The sequence below is a fragment of the Ambystoma mexicanum genome, chromosome 6q, assembly GCF_040938575.1.
Source record: "Ambystoma mexicanum isolate Mex_15411 chromosome 6q, UKY_AmexF1_1, whole genome shotgun sequence".
Taxonomy (NCBI): domain Eukaryota; kingdom Metazoa; phylum Chordata; class Amphibia; order Caudata; family Ambystomatidae; genus Ambystoma; species Ambystoma mexicanum.
In genome coordinates, this window is record NC_090937.1 from 246,062,631 (window position 1) to 246,090,507 (window position 27,877).

Sequence of the window (27,877 nt, forward strand, 5' to 3'; positions counted from 1 at the left end):
CTAAGCCTTTATTTGACATCTTAGACTCCATCGACATATCATACACCAACTATGCTGATGACACATAAATCCTCCTCTCACTCTCTGGCAACTATGAAACTGACACTAATGCCCTAAATACAATCTACTCCACTATTCAGGTCTGGATGGTGGCCAACAGTCTCTGTCTCATTGGACAAAAGCCGGAAATCCTCCTACTAGGTCCACATGAAACTCTAAAAAAACGTACCAGCCAATACCCCTCCTTCACAATCGACAACCTTCAGATACCTGTCTTATCCTTGGATAAGATCTTAGGAATCTACCTTGATGCCACCCTATCCATGTCATGTCATGTCAGAGCCATCGCTACCGCAGCGGCTCACTACAGCAAGTTGATAAATGCATCGAAACCATTTTTATCCACTGAGACCTGCCTCTATATCGCCAGAGAAATAGTAGGCTCAAGACTGGACTATTGCAACATCCTCTTTGCTGGCCCTTCTGTAACAAACCTAAGGAATCTCCAAGTAATCCAAAACAATGCACTTCGAGCTGGCCTCAACATACCCAAAAGAGAACACATCTCTACACCAAGACGCAAAGCCCACTGGCTCCCCACCAAGGAGTGCATTCTATTCAAAACCCTCGCCATCACTCACAAGTTCATCTCTCACACAGCGCCCCTTACCTTTCCTTGAAACTGGTCAGAGCGGGCTCCTCTAGACCCATTAGAACACCCTATTCCCACTGACTCATCATCCCTAGAGTTAAACGTTCCAAAGCAGGTAGTGTTAGATTTCCCTTCATTGCTGCCAGGGAATGGAAAACCGTACATCTCACCCTCAGAAACGAACCTTCCACCACAGCATTCTGCAAAGCCCTCAAAACTTGGATGTTCCGCTAACTTCTGCACCCCCATCTTTCCCTATTCCAAGCATATTCCATGTAACCGATATAACCTAGCAAGCTGTGTACACTTGTCTTGCCATGTCCCTACCACTATAACTATGTAACCTTACTATGTAATTGCCATTATAACTATGCTTGTAGCACTGTAACCATCCCCATTGTTTGTACCACTGTAACTAAGCAACTTACCTACCTCTGTAACAGTGCCACGGTGCCTATGGGCTGTTTGGCGCTATATAAATGAAAAAAATAAATAAAAAATAAATAAATTGCACCTGGGTATGTTGTTTACAATACAATCTTTCTTTGCATACTGTTTGAACAGATATAAATCCACTTTTCATATTATTCACACATAGACCACATCACATAGAAACCAGTGTTCATTTTTACACAACCTTTCCCTTTAAATGCTGTCATTTTATATGATGAAAATATGTGTTTCTATTATGAACAAATGCAAAATGTGTGCCTTCACTTTGGAGTTCTGGTTCAACGTCTTGTGCTGTTTAGAAATCAATGTCCCATGCTGTTATCTGTCTCTTTAAGTTGAAATTGTAACTTTTCATTTTTAGGAAAACAGCATTTCCAGCCACACATGTCTTTTCCCATTCATTGGGCATATCAAGCAGTTTTATGCTCTCAGGTAGATTCCCTTTCACTTGAGCACCTGCCTATTTTAGTGGAGTTGAAATAGGCCCATTTCTTTTCATTTCCATAGGCCTTATGTTGGAAATCACTGTTTTGTACTGGCTTTTGCATTTCAATGGGAGTCTACATTAGTCAGCTTCACTCTCACAATAGGGGCCTAGCATGGTCTCTCAGGCCCATATTCTCATCTTGGCGCAGTGAAGGTGCTAAACAGCACGATTCACTGCGCCAAAAGAGGACGCCCAGGCTCCACTGCTATTCTCAAGTGGGCCTGGGCGTCCTCGAAGAGCACGACAGTGATTTATGTGGATTGCGCCTGTTTGAAAGGTTTACGGGCGCAATCCAATCTCGGCAGCATTCTTGTAAAATAACGATATATTTGTTATTTTACAAAAATGCTGCCGGGAACACAGTTCCTATACACCAAAGTGAGCAGCTTCAACATTGCAGGATATTGAAGCTGCTTACTTTGGTGTATAACAAAGTGTTCATATACACCCTTGTGGTGTATATGAACACTTTCATTTAAAGCAAGCAGCTTCAACGTTGCAGAATGCAACATTAAAGCTGCTCTTACTGGTTTAAATAAAAGTGTTCCTATACACCCGTCCGGTGTATATGAACACTTTCATTTAAAGCGAGCAGCTTCAACGTTGCATCCTGAAACGTTGAAGCTGCTCGCTTTGGTGTAAATGAATGTGTTCATATATACTCGTGCAGTGTATATGAACACTTTCATTTACACCAAAGCGACCAGCTTCAACGTTGCAGCAATGTTGAAGCTGCTTGTTTTGGTGTACATGAAAGTGTCCATAAGAAACACGGGTGTATGGACACTTCCATTTACACCAAACAAGACTTCTTGTGGCACTCCTCCAATTTAACGGTACCAAAAGGGTACCGTAAATGTGCACTAGTTTAGTGCACATATTAAACTGGAGGAGTGCCACAAGAATAGGCTTCCTAAAAGCCAGTTTACAAATGTGGCGGTTGCTAGGTTGGTTTCCAACCCATCCTAGCAACCGCCACATGTATTCCGAAAGTGGCGCATTCCTTCCGACTTCGGAAGAATGCGCCACCTTCAGAATAGGTCTTAAGTACCAAAAAGGTTGTTAAGCCTTTTAACGTCCTTTTCGGTACTTAACACCTACATGAGAATAGGGCCCTCAGTGTCTGTCACTCTGGGGCTGTATTTCCACCCCACAAGGACTGCAAGACTTATCCTTGGCCTCAAGCCTAGGGACCGTATCTTTCAAGCCCTGAAATTTCTCCGCTGGCTCCCGGTGGCTGCAAGGATCAAGTTCAAGACCCTTTGCATTGTCCAAAGGCTTTCTGGGGTTGGGACGCACTACATCCAATGCTCTCTTCCTCAATACCTTCCTTCTCCAGCCCTTCGCTCAGCTACCTCCAACTCTCTACGTTTCAGACGCTTCTCCAGGCAGCCAGTGATGGGTAGATCTCTGGTGCTTCCCTCTGGAATGGCCTGCCTGCCCCTCTCAAACTTGAGCCGGACCTATTGAATTTATGATATGATACGATATGATATGGCATCTATAACGCACCTACACAAGTGTTTCAGGGCGCGACGAGGCAAGTGAAGGGGAACAGAGGGAAGACAGACAACGATCCTACTAGGCCAGGTGTCATTCAGATCGTGCAAGTGCATGGGAGGGGAAGGAGGAAAGTGTCTAGGGGGAGAGGGGAGGGGACAGTGTAGTACATGGGATAATAAGATAAATAACAAAGTAAAAGTACAGCCAGCAGGTGGCAAGTGCAGGGGTAAGTGCAGACAACAGGTGCCAAGTGCAGGTAATTGGACTGTAGGGATACAGAAAACAGTCCCCAAGTGCGGGGGTTGTCAGGAGGGCAGCGCAGGAGTGCGACTGGCGGGGGATGGGGCCTGGGTCAGAGATCAGAGGGTGGCATGGTAACCAGTGCAGTTTCAGTATCAGCCAGGAAGTCAGCAGGGAAGAGGAGAACAAGCAGAAGCATAGAGAAAGGTTTTGAAGTGCTTCCGGAACCGGAGATGATTCTCCTCAAATTTCAGGGAGGCTGTTCCAGAGGGAGGCCCCAGTCGAAGAAAGAGATCTACCACCAACTTGTTGCTTGGAGAAGCATCTGACCTAGAGGGAGTTGGAGGTGGATGAGCGAAGAGCTCGAGAACAAAGATATTTAGGAAGGGAGAGCTGAAGGTATTGAGGCCCCAGGCCCCAGAAGACCTTATGGACAATGCAGTGGGTTTTGAACTTAATCCTCGCAGCCACTGGGAGCCAATGCAGAGATTTCAGTCCTGGAGAGATACGATCCCTGGGCTTGAGGCCAAGGACAAGTCTCACAGTCCTGTTCTGGATGAGTTGCAAAGGGCGGAGAGTAGAAGCAGGCAGATTTAGAAAGAGGATGTTGCAATAGTTCAGCCTAAAGAGAACCAGAACTCTGGAGACATTCCGCTTCTGGGGGAAGGAGAGGAAAGGAATAATACCTCTGAGGAGGTCCAACTGGTAGTGAGACTTCTTAGAGACATCAGAGATGTGAGGAGAGAAAAAGAGTGTGTAATCGAAGATGATCCCAAGGTTTTTGGCCTCACAGGTGGGAGCAGGAAGAGGAACAAGAGAGGCCGGCCAGAGAGTGACAGGAAAGGAGGGAGCGGGTTTGCCGATGAAGAGAATCTCGGTCTTACTGGCATTAAGGCAGAGATCATTGGCGGCACACCACTCCTGGATGGCAGACAGACAGTTAGAGATGAGAGAGGGAGAAGAGGTGGCTGAGGGTAGCCTGAAAATGAGCTGAGTGTCATTTTCATAGGACTGGAAGTTGGAGCAGAGCGCCGCAATGCGGTGGGCAAGAAGTGCCAGGTATTGATTGAGCAGCCAGGGAGAGTGGTTAGACCCCTGGGGAATGCCACAGGTAGAGATAGAGATAGAAGAGAGGAAGGACCCAAGTTGAACTTGAGGGTGTATCAGAGAGGAAAAAAGTCAGCCACGCCAGGGCCTGACCGGTGATCCCCAGGTTATCAGGTAGATGGTTGAACAGGATTGCATGGTTAACTGTGTCAAAGCAGAAGAGAGATCAAGTAAGATGAGGACACAGGTGGTGTTGGAATTAAGGTTGGAGAGCCGATCTTAACAGATGTTCAGGAGAGCAGTTTCTGTGCTTCTGGTAGCTCTGAAGCCAGACTGATGATCATGGAGACAACCAACAGATTCAGCGTTAAGATTGAGCTGGGAGATGGCCAGCTTTTCCAAGAGTTTGCCAAGGAAAGGAGTGATGGAGATAGGGTGATAGTTAGCCGGACAAGACGGGTCGGCAGAGGGTTTCTGAAGGAGGGGGTGCACAAGGGAGTGCTTCAGGGGGGAAGGGAAGACTCCAGTGGCAAAGGAGTGGTTACAGAAGTCGGCCAGGGCAGGAGCCAGGGAGTCAATATGCTCCTTGATGGTTTCAGAGGAACAGTGGTGAACCTGTTTTGATGAGGCTTTCATAGATCAGACTTGTCTAGAAACCTTGTCTGGGGCGAACAGGGTAAAGGTAGAGAAGAAGGGGGGAGAGGTGGCTGAAGAAGGGCCAAAGGAAGAGCAGGGAGGAAGGGGAGAAGAGGAGAGAGAGAGGACAGGATGTCCTAAGTTTTAAAGATGAAAAGAGAAGCCAGTGCCTTGCAGAGGGCCTGGGACGGGACAGGAGAGGTAGAGACTGCAGCAGAATTGGCCAGTTCCTTGCAGATTTTGACGAGTTCAGCCGAGTTGTTAGATGCCACAGAGACGCGGGCTTGGATTTGAGCTCTCTTCTTGGTGCGGATAGAGATCTGGTATTGCTTTTGGAGCAGGCGGCAGGCCAGTTTGTCAGAGGTTGTACATGAAGTATGCTATTTCCTCTCAGCCACCCTCCACTTGCGTTTAAGGGTGACAAGGTCGGAGTCGTAACAGGAGTTGCACTTGGCTTTGGGCTTCAGGCGGATCCTCATGACAGGGGCAAGAACATCGAGAGTATCAGATATAGCAGAGTGGAGCATGGAAAGGGCTGTGTGAGGGTGTGAGTCAGCCAAGAGGGGAGTGGGGGAGAGAAAATGGCAGTGAAAGCCTCGACTGACACATGCTTCATTGGTCGGATGACCAAGAAGGTTGGTGGCAGTGATAGAGTTGGCTTGGCCTGAGGGGTATAGAGGGTGAGCTGGGAATAAAGGAGAAAGTGATCACTCCAGGAGAGAGGAGTGGTGAGAGGTATAGAAAGGTGAAGGTCTGAGGAGATCAGAACATCCAGAGTGTGCCCTGCAGAGTGAGTCGGGCCAGAGTGGAGAATAGAGAGTGAGAAAGAGTCGCAAAGGTTGCGAAAGAGTCCAGAGGAAGGACTGGAAGCATCCATGTGGATGTTGAAGTCTCCAGAGGGAAAAGGAGAGGTCCTCCCACTCAGAGAGGAATGAGGAGATCTGACCAGGTGGCCGGTAGATAGTAGCCACACTAAGGGAATAGCTAGGAGAGAGAGAGCCTCCAGATGAGGCATTCGAAAGTGGAGTAGGCCTGAGTAGGAATGACAGAGGCAGGAATCCACTCGGGGAAGATCAGGGCTGCACACCCTCCGGAATGGTTGGACCTGGGAGCGGAGAGGATCTTGTAGCCATCAGGGAGGAGAGTGTCAAAGCTTGTGACAGAGCTGGCCGTGAACCATGTCTCGGTGAGACCGAGGACATTGAGGTCAAGTTCCTCCAGGAGGCAGCAGATGTCGGAGGAGTGTTTGACAGCTGAGCGAGAGTTAAGAGTGGCAATATGGAGAAGGTTTCCATCCTTGAAAGACTTCCGGGGAGGGGTAAAAATCAGAGGTACACCCTGCGGAGGTGTAGAAGAAGCCTGAGGGGGGGCAGAAAGGGAAGGAGCAGAGGGCAAGGTAGCCAAGGAGGAGGCAATAGAGGGGGCAAACAAGCAGTGGAGGGGGAGAGGGGACAGCAGGAGAAGAAAGTAAATTGATGAGGTGGGAAGCATCTATCAAAGAAGAGAAGGTTGGTTTGAGGGCCTTGGACCAAGATGGTACCATTCACATATACATTAATGATGACCTTAGAGGAGTGGAAGGAGGTCAGAAGGGCCTCCCACCGGGTGCCACCAGTAATGGGAGAAGAAGAAAAAGGAGAGAGCACAGAGACCATATGTAGGGTCCATTGGTCTGGTGAGGGAATGACAAAGAGGATGTTGGTGAAAGTTTGCCTGGAGGAGGCACTGGTATAGGTGTCAGCGATAGGGAGGCCTGGGTTGGAGACCAGGATGTCCTTTTTAAACATCTTCCTACCAGATTTAGTGAGGAGAGCAGGATAGTTGATAGAGAAGCAGTTAGAGAAAATAGGTGAGACAGAGAGCACCATAGAGTAGGTAGGAGAGGAGAGAAGAGGAAGAACACTAGGGAAGGACACAGTGAGAGATGCAAGCAGACGAGACAAAGAGAGGCGAGGCAAGTTCAACAATTTGACAAGAAGGACAGACCCTCTGATTAAATGGACAATCACAATGCAATTTAAAAACAGGAGAGAAACACACCTAAGTTTGAGAAGTTTCGGAAGCAGCTCAAAACTTCTCCTCTGCTTTTTCTCTCTCCCTCCCCTGCTACCCTACCTGACCTACCTACCTGTCTGCCGCACAGACTTGTTGTTTGTCTACCCTCAGAATCTCACTAGGTACTCACTGGATACCAGGCTCTCTCTTAATCAGCCACCCTTGCACTGCCTCTGGGTCTTCCACGCACATAGGGGCGGTAACTGTAACCTCTACAGTCCCTTGCCTCATTGCACTTACCCAGCACCACACTGCCCTGTGCTGCACTTACTCAGAGCGTTGCTGCCCTGTTCCTCCATCCCTCTCCCTGGCCCTTCTCCTCCACCTGCCCCTTATACTTCTCATTCTCGCGCTTGCACGATCTGAATGACACAAGACCTAGTAAGATTGTTGTCTTGTCCTCCCTCTGTCTTCCCTCCCTTTTCTTGTCACGCCTAGAAACACTTGTGTATAGGCACGTTATAAATGACTTATCATATCATAACTACCACTGTTGTTGTTTTACTGAGGAATTAACTGCAATGTTAAGAAGAGGCAAATACAGTTTGCTTATAATGCGGCTATTGCTTCAATAATGTTGCCAGAAATTCTATTTACCTAATATCTAGTGCAATCATTGTTGGTCGCTACTGGCCTCTTATCTAAATGTGTTACATCCCAGCCTATTGAGCAACAACTATCCCATCTGATTGTTCTAATCACAAATTAAACTGTGAATTCTGACCTCTAGCCCTCACTGCGTTCAACCTCCCATTGAGAGTCTGCACTCCTTCGGTCCTCCAGATCACAATACTCACAGCTATTTATGGCACTTATAAATATATAAATAATATATCTTTACTTGCCCTGCCTCCTATTATGCCCTCCATGAACCTCTTCAAAAGGCACCATGACCACCCCACTTGCTCCAACTAAACTACATCTACCCCTTCAGAGTCTCTCTCTCTCACCCATCCCCCCTCATCCCCATCTACTACTTTCACTCTTGAGCTCTGAAATGCTATCACTTTGCAACAAGACTTCCTCCATGATGATTTTGCCTCTCATTACAGATAGCTTGCTATAATGGCCAACACTGAGATGTGTATCAACCCATTACACAGCCATGTTCGCACGATGCTGCTACCTTGATGCTGCTACCTTCTTCCAATGTTCTCCTACTGAGAGGCATGGTAGAGTGGCTGAACTCATGATGAATAAGTCAAATGCTTCAACCCTCCTTACTTGCTCCCACCGCCTTACTATGTGCCCTCTCTTTAGGCCTCCAGGCCCACCAAAATGATAAGATCAACATTTGCACTCTACTACCTGAATTGCAAATTTACCCCAATACCCAAGACCAACATATGACCCGATTTAGGATGTGTGTGCAAAGATCAATCCCCTTCATTCCTGGCAACCCACAAGCTTACTCGCTTTGCTCCGTCTACTGCCTTGGATGAAGTCCAACTATTTCTGCAGCCATATTGCCTATCTCCTGTTCCCACCCATACAACACAAGCTCTTTACTTTTGTCCAAGCCATGCCAGCCACTCCCCCATCCATGCTCTATATCTTCCACTCTGTTTGCCAATGATGTTCCTTCAACTTCCCCAAGATCCCATGTGGACCAGTTCACTCCTCATAAGGTAAGTCTATGGTACAACCTTTCCTTCCTTCCCTCTTTTAATTGTCATTCAAAAGTTGAATGGTCCCTTCCTGTTTCAAGATAGTCACTGTACTATTCATCCTCAAAAATACCTCTGCCGACCCAGGCAAGCCAGTCAACTATCATTCATCATTCCTCTCCCCACCACTCCAAAGTCCTTGAAACATATGGTCTTTGACCAGATCACAAGCTATCTTGAAATAACTGATCTCTTCAAACCCCTTAATTCTGGGTTTTACAGCTGTCAATGGAAAGAGCACTGACCCACATCTCTTATTATGCATCAAACTGTCCTTCACCCTTATTCTGCTTGATATTTTAGTGGCTTTTGACACTGTTGTATCACAATAGTGGGCAAACTCTTGTATTTGTTCCAACAAAAGAAGCTGTTGTCCCCTCTGCTGTGCCTCCAGAAGAACAACACTGTCCCTTACTTGTGTCGCTCTCCCTGGGCAATGATGATGTGCCGTCAGTCTAAAAGGGATAGTGTCTAAATAATAACATCAGTTTATTCTTAGTGGTAATGGTGCTAGTGTTGCTACCCCAGAGTGACCCATATTCTGGGGTGAATACTACATTCATACTGCTCTGAAAGAATAAAGAAAATGACTGGGAAGGATACATTCAAATGGGTAATTTTCTATTTAATAGCCCCTCACGTGAATATGTATCTGTCTCAGTAAAGGTAATAAAAACGATGTTATTGCAATCTGCTGTGATTTATTTATCTTGGTAACTGTATGAAATGGAAGGAAGATATTCCACTGTAATACGGTCTACCTGTTTAAGCATTTTTTATAATTAACATCACATTTGCTAGGACTATCATCAAGGTATTTTAGAAAATTCAGGGTCATTGGAGCTCATCCTTCACTCAACCTCTCTATTGTTTGGTGTCTCAGAAGAGATTCTGGAAGAAATTCAAGAAAAACAAAATACATTTATGAATAATTTGATTCTTGAGAATTCTAGAAAAAGATTAGAAGAATTGGGTGCGACAATGAAGGAGTTCAGAGATTGTTAAACTTCAGAATGACATTGCTGCATTGTCACACGAAACCATTTATCCATACACAACAGATGAGTACTCTCAGGTAGACTCACAACGGGGGTCTGCACTAAGGCAAACACATAGAAATCCAAATTTTCGGAACTAGAAATTTAGCAACAAAAAATATATCCCAGCCCTATGACTGTAGTTTTTCCAGCACAAGTTCAGACGAGGAACTAAGACAGGGGTCCTCCAACACTAAGAGAGACCAACATCACACAGAACGACAAGCATAGCTTGAGGGCATAGGACCAACTGAAGGAAAAAATTCAGTGTCCTCTCTTTTACACCAACAAGGCCAGAGCAGAGCACGCTGGCAGACAACTCGCCCAGGAGCAAAGGACAAGGGGGACGAAGATGCATTAGTCGTGTATCTATCAGACTCTCTTTTTGAGACACTCCAAAAAGGGCTCTTGTTTGTCCCTGCTGCATACTGGGATGCTTTCCAAACTCCAATAGAACTGACTCAATTTATGCGTAAGATTTGGCTAAATCTTATTTTGCGGACCAGGAGTCTGATACTGATCAAGATAGCATGGGTTTACACATCTGTTCTAGATTTTACCTTTACCCTCAGAATGTTACAGCTGAACCACTGACGTTTGAGAAATCCTTATTAAAAATACTGGAAGAATTGGAACACAACATTCCCAATACCCATAACAACTGCTCACAAGTAGAGACTCAGGCTCTCAACTCATTACAGAGGAACAAAACAATTGTTCTAAAACCAGCCAATAAGGGAGGAGCCACTGTATTTATGAATACACAGGACTATGACAATATGGTGATGCTTCTTCTCAATGACTGCAAGAGTTATAGGAGACTATCAATGGACCTAACAGACCAATAGAAATCCCTAATCTGACTGATTATCGAGGTAGCTCTTATTGAGGGCTACATTAGCCCGAAAGAAGCCCAATTCCTGACACCTAAACATTCCAGGATGCCACCATTCTATGGACTCCCAAAAATCCACCAAGGTACCAGACCTCCACTTGGTCGCCCAATAGTATTGGTCATAGGCTTAGTTTTAGAGCCATTGTCCCAATATGTGGAATTCTTTTCGATGAGATCAAATTCCAAAAATGCAGTTGTATATCGAAGATTCAACTATCATGCTGAACCTAGGGAATACTCTGATTTACAATCAGAATAATCAAATGTTAGTGATGCTAGACATTGGGTCACTTCATACAAAAATCCCACACGAGGCAACTTTACAAGTCATTGCAAGAATGAGAGGCTAACTGAGATTTCCCAACCTTTTTCATTATGCACCGAGCTGAGATTATACTCACTAACCATCTTTGCTTAAACATGATTTTTATGAACAAATCTCAGGGGCAGCAATGGGGGCAACTTTTGCACTACCTTACAAATTTATATATAGCAGAATTCAAAATTCGAAATTCACATCCAATTCCCACAGGACACAAGTTCACTTTTTAGACCTAGAGCTAACTGCAGAAACTAGTAGGTTGGTTACATTGGTACTTCAAAAAACAACCAACAGGAATGCCATATAAATGTATAATAGTTACCATCAAAAAGCTCTACAAGATAATTTACCCCTTGTGCAATTTCTCAGGTATAGATGCTCTTGTTCAGAAACACATGAATACAAACGACAGGCACAGAACCTGACAAAATGACTGACAGTGAGAAGATAGCCCAGAAGGGTATTAAAACAATCAGCCAAGAGAACACTTAACATCCCACATTATATAACCTTATTACAGCATCAACGATGCTCAGAAGAGGACTCCCAAAAAATGACAGCAGTACTTAATTGTTCTCCTCTTCTGAATCAGAATAAAAGAGAGATTGTGAAACTGCAACTTCTCAGTGTAGGAAACTGCCACTTTCCACACCATGGATTGCAATAAAACAGAGAAAGAATATCAAACATTCTTTGGTACAAACAGTGCAAAATAATGGCACCCAGAATCAGCTGGGGTTATGGTGGCTAATGCTCAGTCTGTTCACAAAAAGCATAGAGCGTTATATATGTAATCACTTGTCCTTGCAAATTACGCTATGTGGGTATGACCAACAGATCCATCAAAAAGAGGATCATAGAACACAAATCCATACAAACAAAAGGACTGACTGCCCCTTTGGTGGACCACTTTATGCAATATAAGCATCCAGCAGATTAAATACTCTGGACGATCCTATAAAGATTTTTTTTTAAACTAAACGAAGTGGAGACATGGGCTTCATGTAAGGTGAGAACAAAACTGGATGTTCCATTTATACACCAACCAGAGATGCCTCAATGAAGCAATACAAAGGCATGAATTAGAGGTCAGATGACTCATCATAATTAGATAATGTACAACAGCAGATATCAACTATTGGGCACATGCCTTGTTTTGTCTTGATTGCCTTAAAAGCTATGGCCATAAGAGATGAGTTTGTTGTAGCAAACTTGACAAGAATGACAGGGGCGTGATAATACCTATAACAAACCAAAAGATATTACAACAGCGTATGCACCGGAGGAATAATCTGTCATTCATCTCGCTATATAGCTGTGGTGAGAACAGATGCCTTGTGTATAATTTTGGCAATGCAAAGATGGTGCAGCTGTTCTGTATCTGTTCCTGACAAATTTGGAAAAAGACATGCTGAAATGGGCGTAGGAATGCAATCTGATGTTTGTCTATCACAGGGCCGTCAGAATGAAATACCAGGAAGTGCCGATAATGTGTGGACTTCGATACCATAACCATACAGGAGGGAAGCTAATGAAGAGAAGTCCATGATGAAATGTGATCTGTAACGTGTGAATCCTGACACGCGTGCTTATCGAAAAAGGCAACCAAACACAAGATGATTCATATTTATCCACGCAGAGAGAGGACGAAATGAGCACACATTACATCTTTCTCAGTATAAGAGCAAAGTATTCTGTTTAAATGAATGGGACACCTTGCGGCATCCTGTTCATTGAAACAAAATATTCAGTAAAGATGACCGCCATGGATCACTTTCATGGCAGCCAGCAGGGATAATGAAGCAGCAGTGGCGTAAGCAGCACTAATCAGGTAAGTGGGACTGGGGGGGGGGTGGTGGAGATTGAAAATACGAAGGAAAGGGAAGGGAGGCTGCAGGGAAGATGGCTGGGTCAGGGAAGCAGCCATCGGGTTGCTTGGAACGCAGGCTTGGATTGGTTGATTCAGCCTGCAATCCAAGCAACTTGATTGTTCCCCCGCCCTGGGTCCTAATCCGAAATATACAGTAATAGTGATAGAGATTCAAACCACTTGAGTGCTGGAGTTGGACCATGGCTGGTCAAAATGCTGTAGAAATGTATGAAAATCTGATTAACATCAATAAACAAGATGACCTCTTTTCGGTTTCCCTACACAGAGTTAAACAATAGAGAGGTTGAGCAAAAGATGAGCTCCAACAACCCAGAATTTTCTAAAGAAACGTGATGGTGTCCTGACAAATGTGATGCTAATTACAAAAGTCTCTGAAACCGGTCGACCTTATAAGAATGGGATATCTTCCTTCCATTTCGTACAGATACCTAAGATAAATAAATCACAGAAGATTTCAATAACATAGTTTTTATGATCTAAACTACAAATGCTAATTATTCGAGTGAGGGGCTATTAAATATAAATATCCCCATTTAAATGTATCCTTCCCAGTTATTTTTGTATTCTTTCAGAGTAGTATGAATGTAGTATTCAATCCAGAATATAGATCGATGTGGGGCAGCAACACTGGCATCATCACAACTAAGAATAAACTGATGTTTTTTAATAAAAAAGTAAAAGAATAGGCCCCAATGCAGTACCCCTGCAGATTCGCTTCGAGCTAGGCTATATCTCTTTAACAGCACGAGTTGATTGGAGGAAGCTTCTGCTTTATGCTAAACTTAAGGCCCCTACTGCCAACACGTTATATGAATTGGCTGGCAATAACATTCACCGATCTGGATTCCTATATAAATTTGCTATGCTCTGCGAAGATATTTTGGCCAATATCAGTTCTGATTTAGAGCAACTAATCATTAATCCCACTAAAACTAAAATGAAGTTGTGGGACTTTGATTGGTGCCGGACTGTGGATGCTTTTCATGCATATACTTCCATGTCACACTTGGCTCATGAACATAAAAAAAGAGGAACTCTTTCTTCAATTCTTAAGATCTTCCCAAATCGGGATCACAGACAAACACTACTCAGACTGCGGTGGAATATTCTACCTACTCTGGATACTAAACTGAGGTGGAAACAGATTACAGCGGCTAACAGTCTTTGTAGATTTTGCTACTTAGTTCCTGAAACGGCTAAACACCTCATTTTGTTTTGTACTCATCCCAACGTCCTGAGAGACTCTTGTTTGAATGCCTTGAAATTACAATTTCTAGGTCTCCCGATTGACCTAGTATGGAAACGCTGTCTGTGTATTGGAACAAGTAGGGAGGGTCTGGCCTTATCCAGTTTTATTCGTAACCTCCATCTTGAATAGATATGCCTGTTGTTACCATGCTGTCTCATGATATAGGTTAAAGATATAGGTTAATCTGCTGCTATTGCGTTTGTTCTTGCAATTTTATGATGACTCTCTGATTTCTCCGCTGTTAAATAATTTCAAAGCTTTTGCAATATTCTAAATATGTAATTGTGTATTTATTCTATGTGTTAGTGCTTTTTGTAAAGGTTTAATAAAACCATATACAAATAAAAAAAAAAAAAAAAAATAGGCCCTTTTCTCTATCACTATCCCTTTTAGACAGGCGACACAGCATTGTTGACTAGGCCAAGTAAGGGACAGTAGAGTTCTTCTGGAGGGACAGCAGAGGTGACAACAGCTCCTTTTGTGGGAACAATTACAGGAGTTTGCCTGCTATTGTGTTATAACAGTTTTCTATTAAGGGTTATTTCTTATATGTAATGATCATCGTTGTGTGATCACATCCTTGACACTGTTGACCACCCCTCTCTCTTTGTTATACTATACATATATCGTCATTTGAGCACGGACCCGCGATGTGAGCCTCCGTTATTGCATATCCTGAGGTCTTGCGGGTACCTTCAACAATTGGTGATGAGGAGGAGACCACACCTGGCCTGCATACTGGTTGAAGACCCCGAACCCACTCCAAGGAAGGAGGCTACCTCCAGTCAAAGATCAACTCTGTGACATATTATAGAGCCTGTGGTAACACCAGCTCCTGTCAGAAGCAGGGGGGAGAATAATCAACTCTTTTTCCGTACAGAAAGGGAGGTTCCTGGCCCCAGCTTTCCCCCACAGAGAGGAAAAATAGGCCCAAGGACGGTGAATGCCAATCCACAGCGCCATCTAGTTGCCCTCTACCTCATTACAAGATACACCACCACCTAGTAGCCCTCAACTTACACACACAGTATTTAACCTCCTAGATGCCCTCCTCTAGGCCCTCTGCCTACATACAGGGGCAAGTGCAGGTGCAGCACGGACCTGCACAGGAGTGGGGACAGCAGCACAGGAGAATTCCATACCCCTGGTACCTGCTCTCCTGGGAAGTACACCACAGCGTACAGGGACTGATGGTTTGAGATGAATGATTTGGAAGAGGAGGACATAGTGTATGGTGTATCATGCAACCGTGTGGCCATCTGCCAAGGGTAGAACTCCTGCACCACAACGCACAATGCACCAGTAGCCCGGTACCTGAATTTTAGACACACGGTGTTAAGGATTTCAATCAGGCAATACACCCGGGTCTCAGCCTAGCATGCAATGCACAAATGAAATACTTATTTTTTTATGTCTATAGGTTCAGTATTCTGAGTGATATACCACTCATACCACACCCCTCCTCAAAATACCCACAGGTCACATTGGACCAGGAATCAGGCTGGTTGGTAAAGATAATATTTATTTATTTATTTAAAATTCAAATCAAACATTTGTTTTAATATATGGGGCAGCAATTACCAATGTGGTGACAATACAAATAAGAAAGTAGGTAATGTAGTTGAATTCACTTTTAGCAACACAAAATATAAAACACAGAGAAAAGAACAGTTTTGGCTTCTTTGAAAGATAGCACGTAAGTTAAGATTTCCCCCTGCAAATTTCTCAACTCACAAATAAGCAATTCTACATAGATGCAAAGGAGCAACAGGTATTCAGGAATAAAGAACAGTGTACAGGATTTGAATACAACCTTCCCTCCCCAAGCAACAGAGAAAAACGGTTTGGAAATCTTACACTTTTAAAATGACATGAGAAAATGGCTGAGAAAAACAATGAAAAGTGTGCAACAGTCCTTAAATCAATATAAATCTCTATGGGAGCAACATGGGAAAGATGCCAACAATCTTAAGCTTTAGTATGAGCCACAGTAAGCACTTTTAATATTAATGGAAGTTTGGAAATAATTGAAATTGAAAATCACACGTGTAAACTTTGCAGAAATGCGAATTCCCGCCTAAAATTCACTAAACGGTTTTTAAGAGAAACGGGTGAAATACACTGTTTTGGGATGCGGTTTCTGTGTTGGGATATAGCTACAGGTCTCATGTTTAAGTCAGAGTTGAAATGAAGTCTCTTGCTATTAAATTGAGGAAGTTATGCAATGTTGAATGAGAGTCATTTTTAGAAAAATAGAGCAGAGAAAGACAGAAAATCGGTTTTAAAATGATAGGTTAATTTTACTTAAACTAGATTTAATGGCTAAGAAAAAGAGAATGCCACCCGTAAATCTCCACAGTTACACGGCCGTTTGTAACCCTTCATGTGGCGGCTAGCCCGTTTTCTTTATGGGAATTACTTTATTTAATCAAATCACTAATGGCTTATGTTCTAGTAAGACAAAATAAAGATTGAATCGGCGCTAACACTAGGAATCACAGACAGGGTTGCAAGAATGGTTCTGACAATATTACAGGTTCTTAAGGTAAAGATAGGGGGGGTAATTCATAGAATTCAGCGCACAAGTGGCGCACGCGGCTGGCGCACAGTGTGCGCGTGCGAATCCCTGCGCCAGCCGCGTGCGCCAAAACCCATTTCCGCGCACAGCGTATTCATGGATTCCAGCCACCAAAACCAGCCGTGGCGCACAGTGGCGCAGCGACCTTCCAGCAGCGCCAGTTACGCCCCCAAGAACGCCTTCCGCGCAGGGAAAAGCCATCAAAATCCCCAATCCAGCGCAAAGGGCTGCGCTAACCCTGTACCAGCACGGCAAGCGGGCTACGTGTATTTCAGGGGTTCACGTGAAGTTCCTCACGCGATCGGGCCTGGGGGAGCGTGCTACGTGTATTTCAGGGGTTCGCGTGAACTTTTTCACGCGATCGGGCCTGGGGGAGCGGGCTACGTGTATTTCAGGGGTTCGCGTGAACTTTCTCACGCGATCGGGCCTGGGGGAGCGTGCTACGTGTATTTCAGGGGTTCGCGTGAACTTTTTCACGCGATCGGGCCTCGGGGAGCGGGCTACGTGTATTTCAGGGGTTCGCGTGAAGTTTCTCACGCGATCGGGCCTGGGGGAGCGGGCTACGTGTATTTCAGGGGTTCGCGTGAACTTTTTCACGCGATCGGGCCTGGGGGAGCGGGCTACGTGTATTTCAGGGGTTCGCGTGAACTTTTTCACGCGATCGGGCCTGGGGGAGCGGGCTACGTGTATTTCAGGGGTTCGCGTAAAGTTTCTCACGCGATCGGGCCTGGGGGAGCGGGCTACGTGTATTCCAGGGGTGCGTGAGAAGTTCCACACGCGATTGGCCTGGGCGCGTGTATTTCAGGGGTGCGCGGGAAGTTCCACACGCGAATAGCCTGGGCGCGTGTATTTCAGGGGTGCGCGGGAAGTTCCACACGTGAATAGCCTGGGCGCTTGTATTTCAGGGGTGCGCGGGAAGTTCCACATGCGAATAGCCTGGGCGCGTGTATTTCAGGGGTGCGCGGGAAGTTTTACACGCGAATAGCCTGGGCGCGTGTATTTCAGGGGTGCGCGGGAAGTTCCACACGTGAATCGCCTGGGTACGTGTATTTCAGGGGTGCGCGGGAGGTTTTACACGCGAATAGCCTGGGCGCGTGTATTTCAGGGGTGCGCGTGAAGTTTTACACGCGATTTCAGCAGGGTACGTGTATTTCAGGGGTGCGCGGGAAGTTTTACACGCGAATAGCCTGGGCGCGTGTATTTCAGGGGTGCGCGGGAAGTTTTACACGCGATTTCAGCAGGGTACGTGTATTTCAGGGGTGCGCGGGAGGTTTTACACGCGAATAGCCTGGGCGCGTGTATTTTAGGGGTGCGCGGGAAGTTTTACACGCAATTTCAGCAGGGTACGTGTATTTCAGGGGTGCGCGGGAAGTTTTACACGCAATTTCAGCAGGGTACGTGTATTTCAGGGGTGCGCGGGAAGTTTTACACGCGAATAGCCTGGGCGCGTGTATTTCAGGGGTGCGCGGGAAGTTTTACACGTGATTTCAGCAGGGTACGTGTATTTCAGGGGTGCCGGGGAGTCCTACATGTGATTTGACAGTGTGGGTCCTCCCAGGTGTTCCCTGTACACCCTCCAGGGCCCCTGCAGGCAGCCCACACCACAGGGGACTACCCTGCATCCCTGGTCATGTCCCGCAGGCAGCCCACCCAACATGGGCATGCCCCCCAGCAAAGGCACATGTCTCCTTGAACTAATGAACACCAACTCATGTCCCCCACCACCCCCACCCCCCAGCACTGTGGGGCACCTGCCAGCAGGCCCCCACCCATGTCCAACTCATGTCCCCCACCACCCCCACCCCCCAGCACTGTGGGGCACCTGCCAGCAGGCCCCCACCCATGCCCAACTCATGTCCCCCACCACCCCCACCCCCCACCACAGTGGGGCACCTGCCAGCAGGCCCCCACCCATGTCCAACTCATGTCCCCCACCACCCCCACCCCCCAGCACTGTGGGGCACCTGCCAGCAGGCCCCCACCCATGTCCAACTCATGTCCCCCACCACCCCCACCCCCCAGCACTGTGGGGCACCTGCCAGCAGGCCCCCACCCATGTCCAACTCATGTCCCCCACCACCCCCACCCCCCAGCATTGCGGGGCACCCTCCACCAGGCCCTCGCCCATGTCCCATCCATGCCCCCCTGCACCTGGGTCCCAACAATCCCCAATCATGTCCGTAATGGCCATCCTCCCCTGCCAAAAGGCCCAACCAACTATCACATCCACCCACATATCAAAGGCAATTACATGTTACACACCCAATGTAAATAATGCAAATGAACACATGTCTGTCACACACAATGGCTGCAAGTGAATGTCAAAACAACCAACATGACATGCATGAAAGTAATGAGATGATACGACACATTGAAGGATGAAAATAAAAATGTATTGAAAATCGACTAGAATGGAAATGAAATTAGAAAAACCACAAAGCAAAACAACAAAAAGAAGATGAATGTCCATGAAAAAAATCCCAAAAATCAAAAAATCCATAGAAGAACTATTTACAAGACAATCCCGGGTACATGAGCCCAACCAAATGAAACCTAACTATGTCAACTAACTAAAAACTGAACTATATACAAAAAAGTGGCGCATTGTCCAATCGCAACCAAATAAAAAAAAATAATTAAAAGGAAACCTACCACTAACTATATAACTATATACAATGGCAGCGGGCAAGTCCTGCGGCTCACTCTGTGATGTTGCCGGCCAGGGCATCATCGAACTCCATGTCGATGTCCTGGAGGCGGGACTCTGTCCTGGCCCCGAGGTCTCGCAGGGATAACCCCATGTTCACCTCAAACTCCCTGCGAGCTTCCTCGAGGCACTCAGCCTGCCTCAACGCCCGACGCATGGAGAACTCCGCCCTGACCATGGTGAGCCGCTCCTCTTCCGCCCGCTGCCGCTCCGCACCTATCCGCTGGACCAACTGCTCCCACACGGAAGACACTACCATCCCAGGGTTCTCCTGCCCTCCGGCCGATGCCTACCCCTCTGATCTTGATGGCCCCGAGCCATGATGCCTCCCACGTCGAGCCTGCTGCTGCCTCCGACGCCACTGCCTCTGCCAGCACGACGGCATCCAGGATGATGGAAACCACCGACGCCGTCGTGCACGTGCCCTGCCCGATGATGCCGTCACATCCTCCATCTGCTGGGGTCCAGTTGCTGTGTTGCCCACCCCTGCTGGACCTCTGACTCCCGACTGTGGCAGGGATGGGATCCCCACCGAGCTGGCTGCATTGGTCAGGGCAGGTCCACAGGAGGCCCTGGTGGCATCTGGGCCGGAAGACGGCAAGGAGAACGACTGGCGTATAGTCTCCACAGAGGAGGAGAGGGCCGCCAGATTGGCCGACACATGCAGGAAACCCCCGAACATGGCCGATCCTAATTGGGCCACGTCGGCACGGTGCTCTTCGTGATGACGTGCGTGCTCCTCCTGGGAAGCACGCACGGCATCACGAATCACAGCCGTGCGCATCGCGACCCCAATCAGGACCTTCTCCACACGGCCAGGGGTCCCCTCGTCCGCAGGTGGAGGGGAGTCAGATGACATGGACATCCCCTCTACCTGCGGACGGGCCTGGGACGGGGCATCCCTGCTGGTGCAAGGTGGTGCACCCACAGGTTCAGGGACAGCGACATGCACAGGCCCCTCCACGGTGACCTGTGCTGCCTCCTGCCCTTGCCCCTGGACTGCACCACTTGCACCAGCAGGGATGCCCCCACCAGGCCCCATGTGCGCCTCAGTGGCGGCCTCCTCCTCCTCTGTGGAAACCACCAACCTGGATGGCTCCTCGCCGTCTACCGCCATAGCAGGCCCCTGTGGGGGCTCACCCACCCCTTCCGCTGCAGCCGTGGGGGCATCCCCGCCGCCTTGCTCCACAGCGCCGTCTCCGCCCTCTCCTTCACTAGCCGCTGCGTAGAGGGAGACATAGAACACAAGCATCAGGGTACTGTACAATGGTCCCCTAGACAGGAAGCAATAGCAGATGAGTGCCACTGTCAAAGTACACTTCCATCATGTCACACCACAACACATGTGTGAGTCCAGGCAAAACACACACAGTGACAGTCATGGTGCGTGCCATGGACATTTCAATGCATGTCCAAAGGACTCTCGAATCATACAATGTAATGGGACTCACATGCATCATGGGTCATGCCTATCACATGCACACACTTCACCTCAGTCACATCCATCTGGCCCCGTACACCCCAATCACAGTGCATACAAGGATGACTAGGCTGCATCAGTGAATCTGTACATTGTCACAGACATGTGTCATGCATCCATGGCACTCACAAGTCACAGACACGCAGGTCAGGCACACACACATGGATACCACATATGTATCTGGCATCAGCACCCATCCCTCGCCCCCACCCATGTCCAGGAACAGAGACTGCCATGCTCTCATGTGTGCAATCTGCACAGGGCTCCCCATGTCGCATTCAAACACATGCAACAACCGTGCGGTTCACACATTACAGGTCGCACATGCATTCCCATGATGTCCCTGCACACATACATGCGTACATGGCCTATGTCACACATGCAGGCAAGTATCAGACAACCAGCACACTGCAACATGCCCTGTCTCACACAGCAATGCTTGGCCACTTACCGCTCAACTCCAGACGGGTCTCCCTCTCAAGGACCTGGGCGTGGAGCGCTGGGTGTGCGCGTTCCAGGACCCTCAACTGGATGGAACTCATGCGGCCCCGGCCCCCCTCCACGAGGCGCCGGGCCTTCATGAGGGTCCTGGACCTCAAGTCTTCCCAGCGCTTCTTGACCTCCTGGATGGTGCGGGTTGCCACCCCCTCCGCGTTGATGGCAACCACACAGTCGGCCCAGATCCTCTCCCGTCCTTCCTTGTTGGCGCGGGACGATCCGAAGAGGGCATCATACTGCCCCAGGACTTGCTCCACCAGGACACCAACTTCGGAGGCAGTGAAGCTGTTGCCCCTCTGCCCCTCTGGCCGGGGGTTGCCACTGGGGTCAGATGTGGATGTGCCCGACATGGCAACCCCAGGGGCAGGAGTGGGTGGGCAACTGGGTCCTGGGGCTGGGCTGTAGAGCGATGTTATTCGAGTCGGGAGTCTTCTGTACCAGCAGGGGTGGACACAGCAACTGGACCCCTGCAGATGGCTGATGTGCAGGCACCAAATGGCAGGGCACGGTGGCAGCAGGCAGGCAGGCAGGCAGGCAGCAGCAGATGGCACGTGGGAGGCTGCTCGGGGCACTGGGGGGCAGTGATTCGGCCTTCTGGGCAGGAGCGTGGCCTTCCGTGTGTTTTCGCGTGGCCAGCTTGATACGGAGTGATTTGGCACGTGAAAATCCTGCACGTCAGCGTGAAAATTGAGGAAAGGCCCTTAGCGCGTAAGCGCGTCAGCACGCGTACGCGATTTCATTGGACCCAAGGCCCTTGCAGCGTAAGCGCGTCTGTGACGTTTTGCGCACGGGCGTTGCCCTGGCAGGGCTTGGTGATCCCGCGTGCATTTATGTTCTGTACGTGCTTTTCGTGCGGTGCGTGTGTTTTCCATCCGTTGCGGTTCACACGCTATTACTTCACAGCGGGTGTTGGCTACGCGTTCTTCTACACGCAAGGCAGACGGTGAGTGGTACCCCGCTCCCCCAGGCCCGATCGCGTGAGAAAGTTCACGCGAACCCCTGAAATACACGTACCCCGCTCCCCCAGGCCCGATCGCGTGAGAAAGTTCACGCGAACCCCTGAAATACACGTAGCCCGCTCCCCCAGGCCCGATCGCGTGAGTAAGTTCACGCGAACCCCTGAAATACACGTAGCCCGCTCCCCCAGGCCCGACCGCGTGAGAAAGTTCACGCGAACCCCTGAAATACACGTAGCACGCTCCCCCAGGCCCGATCGCGTGAGAAAGTTCACGCGAACCCCTGAAATACACATAGCCCGCTCCCCCAGGCCCGATCGCGTGAGAAACTTCACGCGAACCCCTGAAATACACGTAGCACGCTCCCCCAGGCCAGATCGCGTGTGTGACTTCCCGCGAACCCCCGGAATACACGTATCCCGCTCAATCGCGTGTGTAACTTCCCGCGCAACCCCGAAATACACGTGCCCCGCTCGCACAATTGCTGTATGTTGCCACTTTTGTAATGCGCAGGGACGCTACCGCCTGCCTTCGTGTGGCGGACGTGTATCGGCTTGTGCGTGTCTTTCGCTGTGCGTGGCTTTGCCCTATTCGATTCCATGAATACGTGTGGTTCGGGTGCGTGTGGGCGTTCCGTCTGCTTCCCTGCAGTACATCCCCAGTTACGCCCTTGTTTTCGCGAGTTGTTCCCCATTCCGCGCGTTACGCCCCGTGTTCCGCCCACTTTCTGGTGTATGCGCCGAGGTTGTGCGCTTTCACTGTGCGCATCGCGCACGTCTTTTGGGATGTTGCAGTGACGTGTGCGCCATGCACGGGTTTGGCACACATCCCGTGGTAAACACGCGCAGGGACTTCCATGAATCGCACGCGTGCGCGTGCGCCTGTTTTTTTCCGCTTGCGCCTGCTTGCGCCTGCTTGCGCGAAGATTTTCGGCGCACGTTTGTTCCATGAATCGGCCCCAGGATGTTTTAGATATTTGGATAGGACAAGGCAAGGCAAGATATGCTATGGTTTACTTTGATTCCTATTAATACTTACAGTCCACTTTAATTTAAGATTTTGGACCGTCAAGTGTTCTGGTCATCACACGGATCGGGTCTAAAGGACAGCAGGGCACATCTGGCAGAGTTGGGTCAGCTGGGCAGTTCTGCTCACCTGGATTGGCACCTTGAACTGGACTGGATTGGACTGGCCCATCTGGTCACTGGACACTGTAGATCAGTGGGATGGCGAGTTTGGAGCAGGCAAGCATTAATGGTAGCAAGCAAAACTGGATCAAATGCTTCCCTTAAGTTTTGGGATTGCTTCAGAATTTGGGCCTAGCTGAAAAGGAGTTCAGCAATGCAGAGGCCTTGGCTTTGCAAAGAAAGCTGGAATCAGGAACAAGGATGGAGAATTCAGGAACAGGGCGCCATGCAGAAATCAGGATGAAGTCAGGAATCAGTGTGTCTGTGTGTTGTGAGGTTCCCTTATTTATCATGCCAAATGACATCACTAAAGTTTATGGTGGGGCAGACTTACTACCCACACCCACAATGCTATGGTTGGTCAAGAGCACAGTTTCCACCCTGCTCTTTGCTGGTTGGATGACAGAAAGGGATGTCATGTTTTATGAGATGCATTGGAAACCTCCCATGGTTATTGGGACCAAAATCTAACTTTCCCACAAATACATGTTTATGTAGTTATGCCCTCTAAGAAAATTAGATACATAAATCACATATTTCGTGGGTCACATTCCAATCCAACTCCCAAGTTGGTGGGACCTGGTTTAGTCTTTCTGTTGAATTTTGGCAATTCTAACCATAAAAGGTTTGGCCTAACATTTCCCAATTGTGTACATATATGCGCAATTACACCTAGGATATGGGTACACAATATTATATTTGCAACATTAATAATTTCTGCACAATTGGTCATTCTTTATAACTTCTGTTCCTTACGAAGTAAGAAATTCTACCAAGTTTTCAAATGAATAGTATACATTCAGATTTAGATATATGCACTTTCCACCCTTTTTCTTATTCTTGCTGCAAAGTTAAATGTCTTGCAGTTCAGTGGCAAAATAAGCATTTTAAACCCAAAAGTCACATGTCCATTTTTTTTTCCTTTTCCCAAGTGTAAGCAAATGACAAATCCTTTGGAGTTGAATGAGGGGCCTCTCCCTGGAGAGTGGAGCTTCCTGCCACTCCCCTGGAAGGGTGAGTGTCCAAGCCTGCTATTGTCTTTGCCTGGGGCAAAGACGAATGTCTAATGAAGTCCTTTTGTCAGGAGTATGCAAGGTCTCCTAGCAGCAATTAGCCCTTCATTTGCCAATAGTGCAGGTTTCAACCTTTCTCAGGGCTAAGAACTGTCAGAGCAGGTTTTTTTTATATAGTTGATTAACTCAGACTGGGTTTAGCTCTAAGTTTCACCTTTTAAATCTTTCCTTTAAACATATAAAATTAAAACAGTTTATAGGTAGATTTTTACATTAGCAAATCCTTTGACATTCTTAAAGGAGTAAGCCTTTACACAAGAATATACTTTCACAACAGGAGATTTTGCTCTTCATTCAGGAAAAGCACATTAAACTTATTTCTTTAAATACGGTTTACATCTGCAGCATTAACACATTTTAGTCAGCACTAGTTCTTCCCTTGAGTGCTGGGATTGTTTGCAGCCTGGATACATGTATCATGCCTTTGTTTAGAGTTTGTCTGGACAGCTGTTTCCTGATACTTGTAGCAGAGAAATAGCCACATTTTCCCTGTGGAAGATGAAAATAATGGTTCGTGGGTTGCTTTTTCATAGATACATTTTATAGGAGCTGTCATTCCAATGAAGCCAGGGTCCTCTGAGCCACACTGGATGATCCTGGTCATTGTAGTGCCCTTTAATGTCAATGATTCAGTAGAAATGAATGGATCTGGTGCCAAAACAGCACTTTTTAAGGTTAGGAAAATGTCATTTTAAAAATGCATTTCGGGTTTTCAGCACAATTCATTCACTTTGCTCCATGTTGACTGTGGCAGAGCCCACTGGCATGCTCCTGCAGTGAGAACTCTATGTTCATCCCCCCTGAACTGTGTGTGGCAGGGTGTGCAGCCTTTTTCTGGTTGTGACACAATGCAGTTTTAAAGATTTTGGCACGCACAGGAGTCAGCGCGGTCATGTTGGGCTGTTTCTTTTACCATTACGGTACACTGATGCAGGGAGGCACATTGGAATGGGTCAAAATATCCCACAGAACCCCCCTCCCCCGACTTCGGCTTGACTTCCAGTCGTGGGGAAGTTGGGCCAGAGGGATTTCCCTTTTTTTTTACGTGAAAAACACAGGTTTATTCAGGTGTAAGTTCTTCTTCCATCAGCGAATGATGCGACATGCTCTCCTTGCCGGCTCTGGTTGGAATAGGAACAATACCCCCGTCTTCTCTCAGGTTTTCTTTTCTGGTGTGGAGCGAAACTCCATATTTCTTTGATTTCTCCTCCCGGGTCCCTGAGGAGGTCTACCATGGTTTTTAGGTATAATCAGTGCAAATCTATAAAATAGAACATAAACCAGTTATGACAATTTTCGCCCCTACTGTCCTCCAATTGGGATTTCAGCAGTGGAATATACGCATGCATTCAGTAACAATTTAAAATATTCCACACATGTATTCAGTGACAATTTGAAATATTCCTACGCTTCAGATTTCGCTCCCATGGGTTTTCTGTGAGCTCCTCTATTTGCCGCAAAGTGTGCCCGGGGTGGCAACTCTTTAACTGATTGATGTGGACCCACTTTTCTTCTTCTGTCAAGTCGCCCTTGGGGATGCGGATTCTGTAGGCGACTGGTGAGATTTTGTCCACAATTTCAAAAGGTCCCCGCCAGCTAGGCAAAAATGTGCGCTCTTTGGTTTGGTTACTTTGGAAATTGTACAAGTAGACACTGTTTCCTACTTCATATTCCTTTTTTGTTGTCTTAAGGTCATAGTGGGCCTTCATACTGTCTGCAGATCTTTCTAGATTCCGCTAAGCATACACAAAAGCATGTTGAAGGTGTTTTCTCAGATTCTCAACATACTCATGAGTTGTGGAGGCATTTATCAATGTCTGCTCTTGGGTTCTATAGAGCAGAAGCTGGGGTAGCACCATCCTTCGCCCAGTCATCAGCTCAAATGGAGACATTTTAGTTGCAGAAGAAGGGGTAGATCTAATTGCCATCAGGACAAGGGGTAATCGAACATCCCAACTTGGCCCAGAGTCAACCACAAAGTTTTTTAGTATGCTCACAATGGTTTTATTGTACCTCTCAACTCCACCACTAGAGGACCGGTGGTATGCAATGTGTAATTTCCTTTTCACCCCAAGTATCTCCCACATCTTTGACATCACTTTGCTGTGGTGAAGTGACAACCTCGGTCTGACTCAATCCTTTGGTGTAGTCTGAAATGTGAGAAGATGTGATTGATCATCCGGCAGCTGCGATTTCTGCCTTGCAATTTTGGGCCAGTAGACATTCCACCCATTTAGTAAACAAGCATGTTATGGTTAACATGTACTTGTTCCCCCTACAGGAGCGAATCACGGGCCCAATGAAATCTACTTGTAAATCTGACCAAGGCGGTGTCATCCCCCTCATTTGGAGGGGAGCTTGGTGTGTGAGTGATGTTGGCTGAAATTGTGCACACACAAGACACCCCTTCAAGTATTGGTCGAGGTCCTGCCCCATGTGTGGCCAGTATGCAACCTCTCGCAAGATTTCTAAGGTAGTGTGAAACCCCCGATGACCGGCTGTGGCCGCATCATGGGTGTGACTTAGCATCAGGCTTTGGAATGCGGTAGGGACTGCCCACTGGTCATACCAGATATGGATCTCCTCACCAACACACCGTCTTGAATTCAGAACATTCTTGGACATTTCATCAACACTCTAAGGTCCTCTTTCCAAATGCAATCAGTATCCGTCAGGGGAAGGTTTTCAGGGTCCTCAATGTGTTGATAAAACTTAACAATGATTATATCCCCTTTTTGAACCGTGATTAAATCAGCATTCAGGGTCTCTTTAATCCACTGGGCAGTTGAGAGTTTATTGTGGGCATTTGTTTGGGACCTAGTGATAGCAGTGACCTAGATTTCCCCCAAGAGGGACTCGATCTCAACGAGATCCCCTTGGATGGCTCTGGTTCTAGCAGACTGATCAGCTAAGTCATTTCCAGTTTTGTCTGGTCCCTCTATTCTGGAATGACCCTTGATCTTTTTCCAGTAGATGTCATCCCACTAGAGGTGACCAGATCATCAATATTTTGTATTAACTTGCCATGTTTGAGTCGTTTGTTGTTAGCACATAGCATGCCTCTGGTTTTCCAATTAACCAGGTGCTCCACAAACCCGTTCCGGACATAATCTGAATCAGTGATTAAGACCAGTTTGTGGAGTTGGTGTTGGACAACAGTAAGGATGGCTTGATGAACTGCCATCAGCTCTGCCACCTGACTACTACAGGGACAGATTCTGTACCCAGCGGAGGGATCTGGGGCATCAATCACCCAGGCATTCC